Source organism: Rana temporaria, chromosome 10, assembly GCF_905171775.1.
Source record: "Rana temporaria chromosome 10, aRanTem1.1, whole genome shotgun sequence".
Classification (NCBI taxonomy): domain Eukaryota; kingdom Metazoa; phylum Chordata; class Amphibia; order Anura; family Ranidae; genus Rana; species Rana temporaria.
In genome coordinates this window covers 134,527,651-134,548,692 of record NC_053498.1, presented here as the reverse complement: position 1 = coordinate 134,548,692, position 21,042 = coordinate 134,527,651, and positions in this window count along the sequence as shown.

The following is a 21,042-nucleotide window of genomic DNA, read 5'->3' as shown; positions in this document are numbered from 1 at the left end:
GTCATGACATTGCTTCCCGGTTACTAGATCCGAAACTCAAATAAAGCAATCAGCTTTGTTCGGGTCCTCGGACAGCCGGCATATGTGCTGGTTTGGTAGCGCGGGTTTCCCGGTGGGGCTGAGACCTGGGCGGAGCAATGGAAGGGGGGGATGTCCCCTCCTGCTGCTTGTGATAACGGCTGAGCAACAGTTGTTAGTACAAGAAAGCCCAACCATCCGCTCTAAAGTCTGGTACCGGGGTGATGCCTGCAGCTGCATACATCACCCCGGTACAACCGCTTGAAGCAATATCGGTATTTTCAGTAAGTTTGTTACCGATACCGATTCTTCAAACAAAGTGAATATCAGCCGTGCCGATAATCGGTCGACATCTAAAAAATAGTGTCATGAAAAATAGGTATCGTATTTATCGGCGTATACCGCGAACTTTTTTCCCCTTAAAATCAGGGGAAAATCGTGGGTGCTCGGTATACGCCGATCCCCGCTTCCTGCGCTATGTTTGAACTATGTTTGAACGCCGCCGACATATACCGAGCGCAGTACACTCAGGTACACTCGGCTCGGCTCCCCTCGCGGTCACGCCCTGTGCCACCTCCTAGCATTTATGCGAGAGGAGCCAAGCGTGGCCGAGCGTGCCCGAGTGAACTGCGCTCGGTATATGTCGGCGGCGGCGTTCAAACACACGGAAGCGGGGATCGACTCAAAAACAGCGCGAAAGAAGCGGGGAGGACACCACCAAGGCCACAGACGGACGCCGGACCGGACAAGGCCGCCGGGCAAGACACTGACGAGGGGCATTCAAACTGTAAGTATTTTCTTTTTTTCCTGAAACTTCCCTTCCAGGTTGGGGGTGCGCGCTATACGCCGGGGCGTGCTATATGAAGATAAATACGGTACTTACAGTGCTTGAAGTGCAGGACATATTTCCAACCTGTAAAGAACAAAAAGACAAGATTTAGCGATCATTTCTTATAATTAGATATCACACACAGTCATTGGCCAGAACTACGACTAACGGCAATCATTAGACGACGGCTGACCAGGAGCCGATCCACAGTCGATCCACAGGCCAACGTTTTAAACCTTTTCCTTTAACGGCTTCAAGACCAAACCTATTTCTGACACTTGTTGTTTACAAGGTAAAATCAGTATCTTTGGCTAGAAAATTACTTAGAACCCCCAAACATTATATATTTGTTTTTAGTAGAATAAAATGGCGGTCGTTGCAATATTTTATGTCACACCGTATTTTCGTAGCAGTCTTTCAATTGCCATTTCTTTTGCCACTTCAATAAATGAAAAAGAAAAACAACCAAAAAGTTGGCCCAATTTTTTTTGGTATAATGTGAAAGAAGATGTTGCGCCGAGTAAATAGATACCTAACATGTAATGCTTTAAAATTGCGCACGCTAGTGGAATGGCGACAAACTATGGTACTTAAAAATCTCCATAGGTGACACTTTAAACATTTTTAGCCGTTACCAGTTTAGAGTTGCAGAGGAGGTCTTGTACTAGAATTTTCGCTCTTGCTCTAACGATCGTGGCGATACCTCACATGTGTTAACCACTTAAGCCCCGGACCAATATGCTGGCTAAAGACCCAAGGGGTTTTTATAGTTCGGGACTGCGTCGCTTTAACAGACAATTGCGCGGTCGTGCGACGTGGCTCCCAAACAAAATTGGCGTCCTTTTTTCCCCACAAATAGAGCTTTCTTTTGGTGGTATTTGATCACATCTGCGGTTTTTATTTTTTGCGCTATAAACAAAAATAGAGCGACAATTTTGAAAAAAATGCAATATTTTTTACTTTTTGCTGTAATAAATATCCCCCAAAAACATATATAAAAAAAAAAAATTTCCTCAGTTTAGGCCGATACGTATTCTTCTACCTATTTTTGGTAAAAAAAAATCGCAATAATCGTTTATCGGTTGGTTTGCGCAAAATTTATAGCATTTACAAAATAGGGGATAGTTTTTTTGCATTTTTATTTTTTTTACTAGTAATCAGCAATTTTTTTCGTGACTGCGACATTATAGCGAACACTTTGGACAATTTTGACACATTTTTGGGACCATTGTCATTTTCACAGCAAAAAATGCATTTAAATTGCATTGTTTATTGTGAAAATGACAGTTGCAGTTTGGGAGTTAAACACAAGGGGGCGCTGTAACATTTAGGGATCACTGTGTATGTGTTTACTAGTGTAGGGGGGTGTGGCTGTAGGACTGACATCATCGATCGAGTCTCCCTAATAAAAGGGATCACTCGATCGATGCGCCGCCACAGTGAAGCACGGGGAAGCCGTGTTTACATACGGCTCTCCCCGTTCTTCAGCTCCGGGGAGCGATCGCGATGGAGCGGCTATAAACAAATAGCCGCGCCGTCGTCCCGGATCGCCCCCCGACCTACAGGTACGTTGATGTGCCTGTCCGTGCCATTCTGCCGACGTAAATGTACATGAGGAGGTCGGGAAGTGGTTAATAGAACACTGTTTACATTTGCGGGCGCGACTTACGTATGCATTTTCTTTGACGTGCGTGTACATTTTTCGAAAAAGCGTGTAAAATGTTTTCCTGATCACTTTTATTGCTGTCACAAGGAATGTAAACATCTCTTGCGACAATAAAGGGCAGTGACATGTACTCTTTACGGAGGGATCTGGGGTCTAAAAGACCCCAATCCGAAGTATTCAAAACGCCGAAATCCGTGTTTTTTTTTAAATCTGGCGCCATTGGCTGCCCAGTAAACAGGAAGTGACATTGTGACGTCGCTTCCAGGTTACTACATCGCGACCCGATCAAAGCCGGATCTGGCTTTGTTCAGGACTGCGGACAGCCGGTGGCCATGGTGGCTTGAGTCTCTCGGGGGGGGGGGGGGGGACCAAGCGGAGGAGGGGGAAGGACGTGTGGGGACATGTGTGTGGGGACACTAGACTGGTGATGTGTGTGTAAAAATCTGTAAAAAAACAACTCATACTCACTGATCACCAGCCGGGCTGCAGCGAAACCCTCTCCTCTCCTCACTGACAGCTTCTGTGTGAGGAGAGCTGATCGCCTAGCAACCGGCTCTCTGTTTACATCACATGACGGCTGTGATTGGACACGGCCGTCATGTGATCAGGAGGGCCAATCACAGAGCCCTCCTGTCGATCTGAGATGCACCGTGTGACACGAGTGCATCTGGATCGTGACGCTGTGCGCAGTCACGCGCGTGTGATCCCCCTCCTTTTGAGGGACGTTCCTGAACGTCCACTCAGAAGGAGAGAGCACCCACCCGGCCGTATATATATATATATATATATATATATATATATATATATATACTGTGGAAGGGTGGGAAGTAGTTAAAGACAAGAAATCAGCAAAAGTCACAAGTAATCATCTAAATATATAGAATGATTAGTCCTCTTAATTGTTTTGCTTTTTTTTTTTTTTTTTTTTAACTAACCACTTCAATACTGGGCACTTTTACCCCCCTTCTTTTACATTTTGCTATAAGACATACATTAAAAGAATTGTCTTCATACATTTTTCACACAAATAAAGCTTTTTTTCAATGGTATTGAATTACTACTGTTTTTTTTTTCATGCTAAATAATCAAAATAAAACAGAACATATTGAAAATATATATATATATATATATATATATTTTTTTACATTTTGGTATTAAACATACAATAAAAGACTTGTCTTCATACATATTTCACACAAATAAAGCTTTTTTTTCAATGGTATTGAGTCACTGCTGTTTTTTTTTATTTTTTATGCTAAATAATCAAAATAAATACAATTTCAACATATTGAAAAAAACTAAAACTCTTTTTTTACTTTTTGATATAAAACATAGCAATAGCATTCAATAATAATACAAAAAAAAATCTTCAAACATTTTACACACAAATAGAGCTTTTTTTTCAATGGTATTGAATCACTGCTCTTTTTTTTATGCTAAATAATCAAAATAAATAAAATTTCAACATATTGAAAAAAAAAACTTTTTTTTTTACCTTTTGATATAAAACATAGCAATAGCATTCAATAAAAAAATAAATCTTTTTTTTTCATGCTAAATAATCAAAATAAAACAGAACATATTGAAAAAAATTTAAATATTTTTTTTTTACATTTTGGTATAAAACATACAATAAAAGAATTGTCTATATACATTTTTCACACAAATAGAGCTTTTTTTCAATGGTATTGAATCACTGCTCTTTTTGTTTTATGCTAAATAATCAAAATAAATAAAATTTCAACATATTGAAAAAAAAAAACGTTTTTTTTACTTTTTGATATAAAACATAGCAATAGCATTCAATAATAATAAAAAAAAATCTTCGAATATTTTTCACACAAATAGAGCTTTTTTTCAATGGTATTGAATCACTGCTGTTTTTTTTATGCAAAATAATAAAAATAAATACAATTTCAACATATTGAAAAAAAACTAAAACTTTTTTTTACTTTTTGATATAAAACATAGCGATAACATTCAATAAAAAAATAAAAATAAATCTTTTTTTTTCATGCTAAATAATCAAAAATAAAACAGAACATATTGAAAAAAAATGAAATCTTTTTTTTTTACATTTTGGTATAAAACATACAATAAAAGAATTGTCTTTATACATTTTCACACAAATAGAGCTTTTTTTTTAATGGTATTGAATCACTGCTCTTTTTTTTTATGCTAAATAATCAAAATAAATAACATTTCAACATATTGAAAAAAAAAAACTTTTTTTTTTACTTTTTGATATAAAACATAGCAATAGCATTCAATAATAATAATAAAAAAATAAATCTTCAAACAATGTTCACACAAATATAGCTTTTTTTAAATGGTATTGAATCACTGCTCTTTTTTTTTTTATGCTAAATAATCAAAATAAATAAAATTTCAACATATTGAAAAAAACCCTTTTTTTTTTACTTTTTGATATAAAACATAGCAATAGCATTCAATTAAAAAATAAATCTTTTTTTTTTCATGCTAAATAATCAAAATAAAACAGAACATATTGAAAAAAATTTAAATATTTTTTTTTTACATTTTGGTATAAAATATACAATAAAAGAATTGTCTATATACATTTTTCACAAAAATAGAGCTTTTTTTTCAATGGTATTGAATCACTGCTCTTTTTTTATGCTAAATAATCAAAATAAATAAAATTTCAACATATTGAAATAAAACTAAAACGTATTTTTTACTTTTTGATATAAAACATAGCAATAGCATTCAATAATAATAATAAAAAAAAATCTTCAAACATTTTTCACACAAATAGAGCTTTTTTTTAATGGTATTTAATCACTGCTGTTTTTTTTTATGCTAAATAATCAAAATAAATAAAATGTCAACTCATTGAAAAAAAACTAAAACGTTTTTTTTTACTTTTTGATATAAAACATAGCAATAGCATTCAATAAAAAAATAAAAATAAATCTTCAAACATTTTTCACACAAATAGAGTTACTTTTAGTGGTATTTGAACACCACTGAGTTTTTTTTATATTTAATTATATAAACAAAAAAGGCAGAAAACGTTGAAAAAAAAAAAATATATTTTCTGCTTCCTGTTATAAAACATTCTCAATAATCTAATCATAAAATCGAATTTCTTCATAAACTGCGGCCAAAATCTATTCTGCTACATGTCGGATATAAAAATAAATAAAAAATCCCAGTAAGTGAATATCGATTTGTTTGCGTGAAAGTTGTAGGTTGTGTTCGTTCGCACCTGCGCATTGCCAAACGCACGGCAATTCACTCAGAAATTCTGCGCACATTTCAGAAACGCGCTCCATTATAGTGACGAAAGCGGGGTGCGGCACCTTTCTGAAATGCGCGGCAAAGAATGCTTTTTGCTGTACATTACGAACCCTTCAGATGTAAATGCAGTCTGATTGTTAATGACGCCCCAATCACGGTTAGCAGACGCAGATTTTTGCTGCGTGACAAAACGCTAGGGCTGGGGAAAAAAACTATTTGAATCTTAAATCGAGTTATCTACAGTCGAGAATAATTATGGTCGCGGGCGGGCGGAGGGATGGTTACAACGTCGGCACCAGCCCCGCTAACACGCCCGAATCGTGCATGTGCGAAATGTTTGTCCATGGTCGAGAAAAATTCTGGACTCGAACGGGCGGGGCAGAGGCGGAGAGTTGGTGGGAGGGGGAGATAGAGCAGAGCTTGTAGAGGGGGGGGCGGGCCCCCGTGCATAACACTGAGTCCAAGTACATTGTTCTGCCATCAAATACACTGCCACTGCACCCATCAAACGCAACCACTGTGCCCATCAAATGCAACCACTGTGCCCTGCCCATCAAACGCATCGACTGTGCCCATCATTTGCAGCCACTGTGCCCATCATTTGCAGCCACTGTGCCATCAAATGCAGCCACTGTTCCCATGAAATGCATTCACTGTGCCCATCAAACGCATCCACTGTGCTTTACTAGTAATAGCGGCGGATCTGCAATTTTTAGTGGGACTGCGACATTGCAGCGGACAGATTGGACACTTTTTTGGGACCGGTGACATTTATACAGCGATCAGAGCTAAAAATAGCCACTGATTACTGTATAAATGTCACTGGCAGGGAAGGGGGCAATCAAGGGGTTAAATGTGTGTCCTAGGGAGGTGTTTATAACTGTGGGGGGGAGGGGACTGCCTGGAGGAGGAGACATATCGCTGTTGATAATCAGTATGAACAGCATATCTGTCTCCTCTCTCCTGACAGAACGGAGATCGATGTGTTTACATTGACAGATCTCCATTCTGACTTTCTCAGGAGCGATTGCGGCACGTGCATCAGCTCCTACGTCACGTGGTGGGCGCACGTGCCCCCTATACCCCTTAAAGCGCCCACCGTAAAGCTACGGCGATTTGCAAAGGGGCGCCAACCTGCTGCTGTATTATGACGGCGCCTGATCAGCAAGTAGTTAACCACTTAAGAACCGAGCCTCTTTTTGAGATCTGTTGTTTACCAGTTAAAATCGTTTTTTTTTTTGCTAGAAAATTACTTGGAACCTCCAAACATTATATTTATATTTTTTCCAGACACCCTAGAGAATAAAATGGCGGTCGTTGCAATGCCTTATGTCACACCGTATTTGCACAGCGGTCTTAAAGTGGTTGTAAACCCCTCCTTACAACTTGCACCGACAGGTAAGCCTAGATTAAGGCTTACCTGTAGGTGCAACAAATATGTCCTTAACCTACACGGTTAAGGAGATATTTGCAGTAAGGACTGCACCGATGTCTACGGCGCATGCGTGCCGTAGACAACTGCGCAGACGCACTGAGCGTGTCGTTTTTGTGAATGGGTTACTGGGGGGTTAATGCCGTAATCCCGCTCATGTGCACGTCGGGAGTGACGTCATTGCCGCTCCGGCCAGTCACAGCACCGGAGCGGCGATACCGTACAAGGAAGAAGTTCGTAGGGGACATAGCGGTGGCGGCGGAGGGGGCCGAGGAGAAATTCAGGGGCTTCGATCTCAGGTAAGTCAATCATAATGCTCATTATGGGCCATATTCTCAGTAGAGTTACGACGGAGTATCTCAGGAAACTCTGTTGTATCTCTCTTTTTTGACCCGCGTATCTATGCAAGTGATTCTTAGAATCATTTTCGCATAGATACGCTGAAGATCCGACATGTGTAAGTCACTTACACTGTCAGATCTTAAATGTAAAACGCCGCCGGCCGCTAGGTGGCGTTTACGTTCAGGTCTCATTTGTTTATGCAAATGAGCCTGATACGCCGATTCCCGAACGAAATCGCGTCGCGTAACCGTCGCTTACGTCGTTTGCGTAAGCGTAAGGTTACCCCTGCTATATGAGGGGTAACCTTACGCCAGTCCCACGTATGCCATGTTAAGTATGGCGTCGGGTCCGCGTCGTCTTTTCCCGTCGGGTACGTCGTTTTCCTAAGTCGTTCTTGAATACGACTTTACGTCAATGACGCACACGTTGGCGTCATTGACGTTTTGCGTCGAGAACTGGAGCATGCGCACTGGGCTATTTTAAGCCCGCGCATGCGCAGTTCGAACGGCACAGGGCGCGCTTAATTTAAATACAAGCCGCCCCCTTGGAATTACGCGGGGATACGCCGGGCCTTTTACACTACGCCGCCGCAAACTACGGAGCAAGTGCTTGAGGAATACGGCACTTGCTCCAGTAAGTTGCGGCGGCGTAGTGTAAATAGCTTACGCGATGCCGCCGCAGAAAGTACAAGAATATGGCCCTATGACTTTCTCTTGCAGGGTTTTTTAACCTGAAAACGCTGAAAATCCGATCGTGTGTACCAGGCTTTACAAGCGCAATTTTTTTTTTTTTAAATACACTTTTTTTGAATAAAATAAAAACAACAGTAAAGTTAGCCCAATTTTTTTCTATATTGTGAAAGATATACCCAGCATGTCATGCTTCAAAAATGCGCCCGCTTGTGGAAGGGTGACAAACTTTGACCCTTAAAAATCTCCATATTGAACCTTATGGACTAAGACTGGGATTCCATTAAAGTTGATGTGCCTGCATGGGCGTCCGCTGAAATTTTTTCAGGGGGGGGGGGGGGGGCGCTTCGGCAGCGGCGAAACACAGTCGCATTTTACCCTTTCTTTGACCGCTAGCCCCCCCCCCCCCCCAGGTTAAAATGTAAAAACACCCCACTGTGCCCCCTGCATCTTTTAATATCTCTTTGTCACTACTGTGTACCGCCTCTCCACAATGGCACCTCTGGACCCCTTTACATTACACAGCATCCCAAAGCTCTGGACCCCTTTACATTACACAGCACCCTACATCACTGGACCCCTTTACATTACACAGCACCCTGCATCACTGGCCCCCTTTACATTACACAGCACCCTGCATCTCTGGACCCCTTTACATTACACAGCACCCTGCATCTCTGGACCCCTTTACATTACACAGCACCCTGCATCTCTGGACCCCTTTACATTACACAGCACCCTGCATCTCTGGACCCCTTTACATTACACAGCACCCTGAATCTCTGGACCCCTTTACATTACACAGCACCCTGCATCTCTGGACCCCTTTACATTACACAGCACCCTGCATCACTGGCCCCCTTTACATTACACAGCACCCTGCATCTCTGGACCCCTTTACATTACACAGCACCCTGCATCTCTGGACCCCTTTACATTACACAGCACCCTGCATCTCTGGACCCCTTTACATTACACAGCACCCTGCATCTCTGGACCCCTTTACATTACACAGCACCCTGCACCTCTGGACCCCTTTACATTACACAGCACCCTGCATCACTGGACCCCTTTACATTACACAGCACCCCTTTCCCTTGACTGAAACACTACACTATATTGACAGTATATTTATTTCAGGTCTAAAAGAGGAACCTTTTGGAATGAGGGACAAATGGATTTGATTCCAGAAGAGGGACATGCACTCTAAATAAGGGACAACTAGAAACTTTGCCGTAGGCTTCATCTCTGTGTTGTGTTTGCTCTGCGTTTCTAGACTTTCTAAAAACACATCAGAAAATAGTCTAGTGTTACCTGTGGCAACAGATGTTGGAACAAACAAAGCACAGGCCTGATAAACTATATAAAACGGCGCTCCCCTCCCCCTGTCCTCTGGACAGTTCGGCCCTGCTCCTGGCTCTCCCTGGCGATTCTAGGGGGGGGGGGGGCAAATGACCCCCCTTGCCCTATGGAGCGGAGGCCCATGTGTGCCTGTAAAGGCAGGCGTCCCAATACTTTTGGTAATATAGCATGCATGTGTAGTATGTATATATATATATATATATATATATATATATATATATATATATATATATAAATTATATATATTTAATCAGCTCCAGTGAGTTGGAAATGTAGCTAAATCTCATAATGTGTAATGGCTTTTTTTTTGCTGTATCTTTCAGATAACGTGCCGTATTGTGTGTGGATTTGGGACACGAACCTTTACAACCCCTTTAAGCTTTCAGTACATATGAGCCCATATACAGGAAGCAGCCATGGTATATTTTATTCAGGCACCCACTATGTTATTGTCAGTTGTCAATAAAAAGACTGTGCAGGAGGTGACAGTGTTGGCACATTCTGCAAGTTCAGATAGTTCCACCAGATGGCGCTTCTGTGTTGCAGATCAGTGATATTATACAATGTCTTTATTTGGGGTTCCCAGCAGATGGCAGTGTTGCTGAGGACAAAGCACATCAAGTGTTTAAGTTCTGTTTAATAGTATTATTATTTATGATCATTAGATTGTAACATTTTCTTCAGCTCTGTAGAGCCTCTGAGTACTGTAAACGAGGTAAATAATTGTGGATGGGGGGAGTAATCGATACAGAGGCAGATGCTCAGGAGAGCTTACAATATAACACTTATAATAAAGATTACCACTTACACATGCTTATTGTTTTCTTTACAACTCTATGTATGAAGTTCTTCATGGTGGAGGGAGTCTGCAGAGAGTTCCAGAGGTGGGGGCAACGCTGTATCCTGGCCTAGGCAAACAAGGCCCAGGAGGGCAGTACTTTGCAGGGGGGCAGCACAGAAAGAGTCTCCGCCGGCTTGCACTACACTGTTAGTGTAGCACCATACCTCCCAACAAGCACGGATTCTGCGGGATTTTCCCGCACTGACTGCATATTCCCGCAGTCCAGCAAAAGGGTTACATTTCCCGCACTGATGATCCGAGCTCTAGAACTGCAAGCAGCCCCCCCGCCCCCCCGCTCAAGTGAGCGGAGCTGAATGGGCAGTACTGAAGGAGGAGGCGGGCGGAGCTGAAGGAGAAGGCGGGCGGAAATGAATGGGCTGTACTGAAGTACTGAAGGAGGAGGCGGGCGGACCTGAAGGAGAAGGCGGGCGGAGCTGAAGGAGAAGGCGGGCGGAGCTGAAGGAGGAGCCGGGCGGAGCTGAATGGGCAGTACTGAAGTACTGAAGGAGGAGGCGGGCGGACCTGAAGGAGAAGGCGGGCGGAGCTGAAGGAGAAGGCGGGCGGAGCTGAACGAGGAGCCGGGCGGAGCTGAATGGGCAGTACTGAAGTACTGAAGGAGGAGGCGGGCAGAGCTGAAGGAGGAGGTGGGCGGAGCTGAAGGAGAAGGCGGGCGGAGCTGAAGGAGAAGGCGGGCGGAGCTGAACGAGGAGCCGGGCGGAGCTGAATGGGCAGTACTGAAGTACTGAAGGAGGAGGCGGGCAGAGCTGAAGGAGAAGGCGGGCGGAGCTGAAGAAGGCGGGCGGAGCTGAAGGAGAAGGCGGGCGGAGCTGAAGGAGGAGCCGGGCGGAGCTGAATGGGCAGTACTAAAGAACTGAAGGAGGAGGCGGGCAGAGCTGAAGGAGAAGGCGGGCGGAGCTGAAGGAGGAGGCGGGCGGAGCTGAAGGAGAAGGCGGGCGGAGCTGAAGGAGGAGGCGGGCGGAGCTGAAGGAGAAGGCGGGCGGAGCTGAAGGAGGAGCCGGGCGGAGCTGAAGGAGGAGGCGGAGCTGATTCGGCAATACTGCCGGAGGAGGAACCGTAGTGGCGCGACAATGACTGATTGTGTCCTCAGGTGAGAGGCCTTCAAACCCCCCCCCCCCCGCTCATAAACTTAAATTCGCCCCCTCCCTCGCTCAACAACTTCCACCCCCCCCTGCTCAACAACTGTCCCGCAGTGAACTTTTTAAATGTTGGGAGGTATGTAGCACCAGTCTTATGGGGCGGACTGGGCTGAGAGGCAAATTAGTCTAGCGCCTCCATAATTGCTTCAGGTATGCAAGGGCAGGCATTCCGCAACTGTGTGTGTGGAGGGGAGGGGGGGGCTGCTTCTAATTTTGACTATGCTTCCATCCTGGACCACAAACCTTCCTCACTGTGCTATATGTTTTCTGCTGTATGGTTATATCTTCTTAGTCCTCTCCATAAAATTATCAGAAAATTTTTGCTTAAAGTAGAACTATAATCAACATTTTATTTTAAATTTTGGATAGAGTAAGGGAGGGTTATAGCCCCTGTCAGTTTATTTTTTACCATCCCTGTCCCATTGCAGAGATTTCCCTTCACTTCCTGCCCCACAGCCAAACAGGAAGTGAGAGGAAATCTATGCAAATTAAGGGAATCCATTGCCCCCCCCAGGCCCCTTTAGAACTAGTCACCCCATGCAAAAAAATTCATTGCGGGTCTTAAACAGAAAGGGGTGTGACCTTGACAGGAAGGGGTGTGTCATATTTAAATTAGGGGGTGCATGAGTTTATTCAGGCCTAGGGCAGCACAAAACCTAAATACACTACACTACCTAAATACACTGGGGTGCAGGTCTAGATGGTGAGGGGAGTCTGCAGAGAGTTCCAGAGGTGAATGAATGCCACCAGACTCCGCTATTTACATATGAATTCTGCTGCTATTTACATTAGAATGCTCCCATTATTTACATATGAATGACGGTTATTTACATGTACACACAGGGTCTGCAGGTGAGTCACAACAATAGGGCAGAGCTGGGCAGCATTAGTAGCAGCACTTCACACTGAGACATCAGGACACAGCACAGGACTAAAACTTCAAGGGACAAGGGAATTTAAACTGGGATAGTTGGAAAGTAGGAGGGAGCTGCCTTGGGCCCCACAACAATGACAGGGACCAGGACAGCTGCCCCTTTTGCCCTGCCTTAACTACTTGCCGACCGCCCACCGTCGTTATACGTCCTCACTTTAGAGATGAATATCTCGGTAACGGTAGCAGCTGCTGCCACAATCGAGATATTCATCTCTTCTGTGGGTGGCCGTGTTAACGATAATGGCGGTCTCCGCGGCGAATTCGCCGCGAGATCGCCGTTATCGGTGGCGGGAGAGGGGCCCCCCCCCCTCCCGCCGCTCTCCCGCGCCCTCCACCGCTTACCGTAGCCGTCGGTAGCGGCGGAGGCAGCTGAGCGGGGACGAGACTGAAGGAAAAATCTCCTTCGCCCGTCCCCATAGCTCCGCTGGGCGGAAGTGACGTCAAAACGTCAGTCCCGCCCAGCGTCTTAAAGAAACATTTTATTTTTTTGTCATTTGAAAAAATTACATTTCCACATTTTTTTTTTTTTTTTTTGCATTTAAGCCCAAATATGAGATGTGAGGTCTTTTTGACCCCAGATCTCATATTTAAGAGGACCTGTCATGCTTTTTTCTATTACAAGGGATGTTTACATTCCTTGTAATAGGAATAAAAGTGATCATTTTTTTTTTTTTTTTTTCAGTGTTAAAAATTCTAAAATAAATAAAAATAAATGCGAAAAGCAAAAAAAAAATTTTTTAAAGCGCCCCGTCCCGACAAGCTCGCGCGTAGAAGCGAACGTATACGCGAGTAGCGCCGACATATGAAAACGGTATTCAAACCACACAAGTGAGGTATCGCCGTGATCGTTAGAGCGAGAGCAATAATTCTAGCCTTAGGCCTACTCTGTAACTCAAAAAATGCAACCTGTAGAATTTTTTAAACGTCGCCTATCAAGATTTTTAAGGGTAAAAGTTTGACGCCATGCCACGAGCGGGCGCAATTTTTAAGCGTGACATGTTGGGTATCATTTTACTCGGCGTAACATTATCTTTCACAATATATAAAAAAAATGGGCCAAATTTATTGTTGTCTTATTTTTTCATTTAAAAAAGTGAATTTTTTCCCAAAAAAGTGCGCTTGTAAGACCGCTGCGCAAATACGGTGTGACAAAAAGTATTGCAATGACTTCCATTTTATTCTCTAGGGTGTTAGAAAAAAAAAATATATAATGTTTGGGGGTTTTAAGTAATTTTCTAGCAAAAAAAAATGGTTTTGTCTCGTAAACACCGACTCTGAAAAACAGGCCCGGGGCTAAAGTGGTTAAAGACGGCCATGGAAGTAAGACTTGAGCAACTCCCACCAACTAATTATAATGATATGAATTGTAAAGAAAAGGAAAAATGCCTCTAGCAGTGAGGATCAGACTTCAGTAATAAATGGATCTTTCTGAATTCTGCCAATTTGCTGGAATTTGAATTTTTGTTCATATTGCGGGCTCAGGAAGGCTTGGGCAGAGAAGGTCCGACTCATTAATCTCAACAGCCGCTCAGGCCTCAAACCTACTAATTATCTCCTTCTGAAATCTTAAAAAAAGATGAAACATCATAAAACGTAAAAGAAAACATGAAAAAAAAACCTCCAACAAAATGCGAAAAACCAGATCTGCTGAATTCCATCAAGCACTTATTATTTTCTTTTAGGAATGCGCCGTACACGATGACTTTCTCTGTTATATATTGATTGTTTTGGGGAAGACAATATAAACAACAACAACAAAAAATGTTGAGCAAAAAAAAAGAAAAGTGTAAAATGGTAATGAAGCGGGATGATCATTGTTTGCCGGGATGGTGGCAGTAACGCGAGACAGGGCGATAAATTCTGCAGCGCGGTGTTGGCACATACAATTAGTGATATATGCGCCGGGCTCGCAGGAATTTAGTGTGTCAGGGAAAATAAAGACGCTGCAAGTTTTTATGGTAATGTAAAGGCAGAGTTTAGAAGCCAATTGTTTTCAGATATTTTTGAATAAAGGACAATAATGGGTAACATGATTGAACAGAACAAGTATCTCTATATCCATCTCTATCGCTCCCTCCTCTCCTTTCCCCTGTATCTTTCTCTCATAGAGCCTATTATATTAGGGCATGCACCCCAAAGCTCAAACATACATGCCTTTCTCTGCAGCCTCAGCTGCACTGCAGTGCTCTGTGCTGAGCGGATTCCTGTTTATTCACAAACTGAAGCCTAGTAAACACAGGTTACTAGGCTTCAGTTATGAATGGACATAATAAGTTAGTGTGTTCACTGTGTTCATTTAGAAAAGGAAGGTGCCAGTAAATCACTTATTTACTAGTCCTTTCCCCCACTCTCCATCCTGAAACTGCAGCAGCCGGAGAGGAGGGAAACCAGCAGGAATACGGGGAGAGGGGGGAAGCCTGGGCAGTAGGGGGAATCGGCAGCGCACATAGTGATTAGGGTGTGCCCAGGCACACGTGACACACCCTCTGTGCACGCCTATGATCCTCCTGTCTTTCACTTTCCCAGTCTGCTCTCTCTTTTGCCCCTGACCTCTCTCTCCTGAACCTGTTCTCTGTACTTCTCCTTTCTCCTCTGCCACTCTCCTTGTTCCTCTGCCCTTTTCCTCTCTCCTCTGCTACACCCCTCTGCACTTCTCCTTTCTCCTGTCTCCTTTGCTCCTCTCCTATCTGTTCTGCCCCTAATCTTCTCTGACTATATCCAATCTCCTCAGCACCTCTCCTCCCTTCTCTGACCCTTCTTTTCTCTCCTCTACACTAATCCTTTCTCGTTTACTTCTCTACTCTGCCTCTATCATATCTCATTTTCACCTCTCCTCTCTTCTCTGTCCCTTCCATCTCCCCTCTGTCCCTATCGCACCTCCTTTGTCTCCCTACTCTCTCCTCCGCCTCTCTCCTCTGTCCTCTGCCCCTTTCCTCTCTCCTTTGCCCCTCTCCTCTTTCCTCTGCCCTTGTCCTCTGTCCTCAGCCCCTTTCCTCCCTTCTTTGTCCCTCTCCACACCCTTCTGTACCCCTCCTAGCTCCTCTGTTCCTTTCCTTTGTCCCCTGCCCCTCTCCACTGTCCTCTGCCCCTCTCCACTGTCCCCTGCCCCTCTCCACTGTCCTCAGCCACTCTCCACTGTCCCTCTCCTCTGTCCTCTGCCCCTCTCCACTGTCCTCTGCCCCTCTCCACTGTCCTCTGCCCCTCTCCACTGTCCTCTGCCCCTCTCCACTGTCCTCTGCCCCTCTCCACTGTCCTCTGCCCCCTGCCCCTTTCCTCTGTCCTTTGTCCCTTTTCTCTCTACTCTGTCCCTTTCCTCTCTCCTCTACCCCTTTCCTCTATCCCTCTCTCTTCTTCTATTTTCCCCCTCTCTTTCTGTAGCTCACTCCTTCTCCCCCTTTCTGACTTCTGTATTCTATATACCCGCCATGCCTCTTTCCATGTCTTTACCTCCCCACATTGTCCTCCCCATTTTCTTCTTCCCTCCTTTCTATCTCTCTGTTTCTCTCCCTTGTCACTTATTTCTCTCTCTCTCTCCCCTCGATCTCCCTGCTCTCTCCCTCCCAACATCTCACTGTCTCACTATTTGTCTCCCACCCCCTCCATCTTCTCTCTTTATATCTCTCCCAAACCTTTTCCTGCCCTCACCCTCTCTACATTGTCTGACTCTCTCTGTCTCTCCTCTTCTCTCCTCATCACCTCTTTCTTTTTCTCTCTCCTATTCAATCCTATTCAGCCCTTCCCTCTTCCCTTTGTCGTTCTCTCTCTCTCTCTCATCTCACCCTCTCTTCTCTCTCTCTCTCCCTCCTCTCTCTTTCTTTCTCTCCATCCTCATCTCTCTCCCTCCTCTTTTTCCACAATTTCTCTCCCCTTTCTCCAATCTCCCTCCCTCCTCATCTCTCTCTTCCTCCAATCTCTCTTTCTCCATTCTCTCTCACTCCTTTCCCTTTCTTTCTTTCCTTCTCCTCTGTTCTCAGCCCCACTCCTCTATCCCTTATCCCTCTTCTATGTCCCTCTCCTAGCTACTCTGCTCCTTTTCTTTATCATCTGCCCCTCTCCTCTGTTCTCTGCCCCCTGCCCCTTTCCTCTCTCCTTTGTCCCCCTTTCTCTCTCCCCTTCCATTTGACCCCTCTCTTGCTGTATCTCACTCCTTCTCCCCCTTTCTGACTTCTGTATTCTATATACCCGCCATGCCTCTCTCCATGTCTTTACCTCCCCACATTGTCTTCCCCATTTTCTTCTTCCCTCCCTTCTATCTCTGTTTCTCTCCCTTGTCACTTCTCTCTCCTCTATCTCCCCTCGATCTCCCTGCTCTCTCCCTCCCACTATTTCTCCCTCCATTTCTCTCCCATCCCCCTCCATTTCTCTCTTTATATCTCCCCCAAACCTCCTCTTGCCCCGCCCTCCCCACATTGACTCTCTCTGTCTCTCTTTTTCTCTCCCCATCACCTCTCTCTTTTTGTCTCTCCCCTGCAGCCCTTCCCTCTTCTTTCTGTCTCTCTCTCCCTCATCTCACCCTCTCTTCTCTCTTTCTCCATTCTCTCCCCACCCTCTCTCTTTCTTTCCATCCTAATCTCTCCCCTCCTCTCTCTCTTTCTCCAATCTCTCTTTCTTCATTATCTCTCCCTCCTCTCTCTTTTCCTCTTCTCTCTCTTCCTCCAATCTCTCTCCTTCCTCTCTTCTCCAATCTCTCTCCTTCCTCTCTTCTCCAATCTCTCTCCTTCCTCTCTTCCTCCAATCCCTCTTCCTCCTTTCTCTCTACCTCAAATCTCTCTCCCCTCTCTCTCCTCTTTACCTCTTCTTGCAATCTCTCTCCCTCCTCTCTCTTTTTCCCCAATCTCTCTCCCTCTCCCTCCTCGCTCTCTTCCTCCAATCTCTCTCCCTCCTCTCTTTCTTCCTCCAATCTCTCTCCCTCCTCTCTCTTTTTCCCCAATCTCTCTCCCTCTTCTCCCTCTCCCTCCTCGCTCTCTTCCTCCAATCTCTCTCCCTCCTCTCTTTCTTCCTCCAATCTCTCTCCCTCCTCTCTCTTATTCCCCAATCTCTATCCATCATCTCCCCTTTTCTCCAGTCTCTCTCACTCCTCTCTATTTTCCCCCATACTCTTTACCCCTCTCTCTCTTCCTCCAATCCCTCTCCCTCCTCGCTCTCTCTTCCTCCAATCTCTATCCTTCCCCAATCTCTCTCTCCCTCCTCTCTCTTTTCCCCAATCCCTCTCCCTCCTTTCTCTCTACCTCAAATCTCTCTCCCTCATCTCTTTCTTGCTCCAATGTCTCTCCCTCCTCTCTACCTCTTCCTCCAATCTCTCTCCCTCCTCTCTCATTTTTCCCAATCTCTCTCCCTCCTCTCCCTCTCCCTCCTCGCTCTCTTCCTCCAATCTCTCTCCCTCCTCTATTTCTTCCTCCAATCTTTCTCCCTCCTCTCTCTTATTCCCCAATCTCTATCCATCCTCTCCCCTTTTCTCCAATCTCTCTCCCTTCTCTATGCTTTTCTCCAATCTCTCTCCCTCCTCTCCCCTTTTCTCCAATCTTTCTCCCTCCTCTCCCCTGTTCTCCAATCTCTCTCCCTCCTCTCCCCTGTTCTCCAATCTCTCTCCCTCCTCTCCCCTGTTCTCCAATCTCTCTCTCTCCTCTCCCCTTTTCTCCATTCTTTCTCCTTCCTCTCCCCTTTTCTCCAATCTTTCTCCCTCCCTCCTCTCCCCTTATCTCCAAACTCTCTCCCTCCTCTCCCCTTTTCTCCAATCTCTCTCCCTCCTCTCCCCTGTTCTCCAATCTCTCTCCGTCCTCTCCTTTTCTCCAATCTTTCTCCTTCCTCTCTCCTTTTCTCCAATCTTTCTCCCTCCCTCCTCTCCCCTTATCTCAAAACTCTCTCACTCCTCTCCCCTTATCTCCAAACTCTCTCCCTCATCTCCCCTTTTCTCCAATCTTTCTCCCTCCTCTATGCTTTTCTCCAATCTCTTTCCCTCCTCTCCCCTTATCTCCAAAACTCTCTCCCTCCTCTCCCCTTTTCTCCAATCTCTCTCCCTCCTCTCCCCTGTTCTCCAATCTCTCTCCCTACTCTCCCCTGTTCTCCAATCTCTCTCCCTCCTCTCCCCTTTTCTCCAATCTTTCTCCTTCCTCTCCCCTTTTCTCCAATCTTTCTCCCTCCCTCCTCTCCCCTTATCTCCAAAACTCTCTCCCTCCTCTCCCCTTATCTCCAAAATCTCTCCCTCCTCTCCCCTTTTCTCCAATATCTCTCCCTCCTCTCCCCTTATGTCCAATCTCTCTCCCTCCTCTCCCCTTATGTCCAAACTCTCTCCCTCCTCTCCCCTTATCTCCAAACTCTCTCCCTACTCTCCCCTTATCTCCAAACTCTCTCCCTCCTCTCCCCTTATCTCCAAACTCTCTCCCTCCTCTCCCCTTATCTCCAAACTCTCTCCCTCCTCTCCCCTTATCTCCAAACTCTCTCCCCCTTTCTCCAAACTCTCTCCCTCCTCTCCCCCTTTCTCCAATCTCTCTCTCTCTTCTCCCATTATCTCCCTCCTCTCTCCCTCTTCTCCCCTTATCTCCCTCCTCTCTTATTTTTCCCAATCTCTTTCCCTTCTCTCTCTTTTTCCTCAACTCCCCCCCACTTCTCTCTTTCTCCCTCATCTCTTACATTTTCTCTTTTCTTCCCCCCCTATCCCATACCTTCTCCACTTTGTCCCAGTTGCCCCCTTTGTCTTATTTTCCCCTATCACCCCTGCGCTCACCCCCCCTCTCGCCCTCCCCACATTGTCTCCTTGTCTTTCCCCTCTCCTCCAATCTCTTTTTATCTCATAATAAAGTGGCATTTATGTTCACCGGTTCAGTGTGAAGCTGGTCATAGCCGGCGATGCTTAGGTGATTTCTGGCATCTTAATGGGAGCATTGTGACTGCCATGTCGCTGCTGACGCCGGAATCTGCCAAACAATCCTCAGGCCTGTCTCCCCTGACAGCCGTGTAATTATGAGCCTCTCCTCCGCTGAGCCTGTACAATGACCTGCCGTTTGTAGCCAAGGTAAATTCTCCTTCTCTGTTTGCCCTGGAAAATGTCTCTTCAAGGAGACATTTAGCAAATCTGTATTTTCCCTTCTATTTATTTATTTGCTGAGAGCCCCTGTATGAGCGATAGAGGTTCCCTTGCTGACAGCGGGAGCATTAAAAAAAGGACCCCGGCCCAATTTTCAGCACTTAGCACTCATAGACAGTAACAAGGACCTTATTAATATTTATAACAATAATATTTCCGAGCCTATTACTGTATTACTTTCTTTAAACAGAAGATATGTACAGCTCCACACATCAAGCACAAATCCAAACTACACTGTATTATCAAAAGTATTGGGACGCCTGCCTTTACATGCACATCAAATTAATGGCATCCCAGTCTTAGTCTGTAGGGTTTAATATTGAGTTGGCCCTAGGGTGACCACAATTCCAAACTACCATTCAGGGACACTGTCACGTACCTTACCAGACGCCGAAGTGCTGAGAGGGCTTCCCTTACGACCAAGTGCAGAACGCCCCCTGGAGGTGACACAGGGGGTGTTCGGCCCAGAGATGCAAGGGTTGCCAGTGAGTGATGTTGTAGATCAGCTGTATACCAGGATACGTAGTCAGGCAGGGGTACCTCAGAAGTACCAGATGAGGTAGACTGGCAGGAAGACCCAGGGGCAGAGTCAGGAGCCAAGCCGGTAGTCATGCACATGAAGCAGGAAGAGACGGGAACAGGTCAGGAGGCGAGCCAAGGTCATCCGGGCCCCTTACAAGTGAGTACTGCCTGTACCCCCCTCATGGCGGCCCTGGCTGGAGGGAAGCTTCAGAATGGCAATTTTTATTACAAATTATGTGAGCAGACTGCAGTTCTTCATAAACAGGGAAGACTGTCAATGCAAAAGTTAGCAGACAGCTTTTCCTAATGAACTGTTCTAAAGGGAACTGGTGGCCGCCTGGAGAAGTGCAACAATTATACAGGCTGAGGCAGCTGGTGCGATTTTTTTTTTTTTTTTTTCTGGACAACAAATTTAAGGTGGAGAGCCCACTCTCCGATTATTCATTGCCATAGGTGTGCGCAGCCTATTGCATTAGGGTGTGCACCCCAAAGCCCAAACATATTTGCATGTGTATATACAGTATACTGATGGTGTCAGTAGGGCAGTGGACAGTGTTAGTAGTTTTTTATTTTTATTATATATTTATTTTATTTTAGGAGCCCCATTAGGGAGCTTTGGTGAAATATCAGGGGTCTATTTCTGTGCGTTACTGCACGCTTAACGCAGTATATTTCTGTGCATTACTGCATGTTTAACGCAGTATATTCCAGTGTGTTATGTGCTGTTTAATGCTGTCTTTTTTTGTGCGTTAGTGCAGGTTTAACGCAGTATATTTCGGTGCAATCTGCACCACACATGGTGATTAGGGTGTGCCCAGGCACACCCTGTGCGCACGCCTATGTTCATTGCTATATACAAAAAGTGTTGAGTGTGGCATGTGTTGCAATAATTTCCCTAAGGA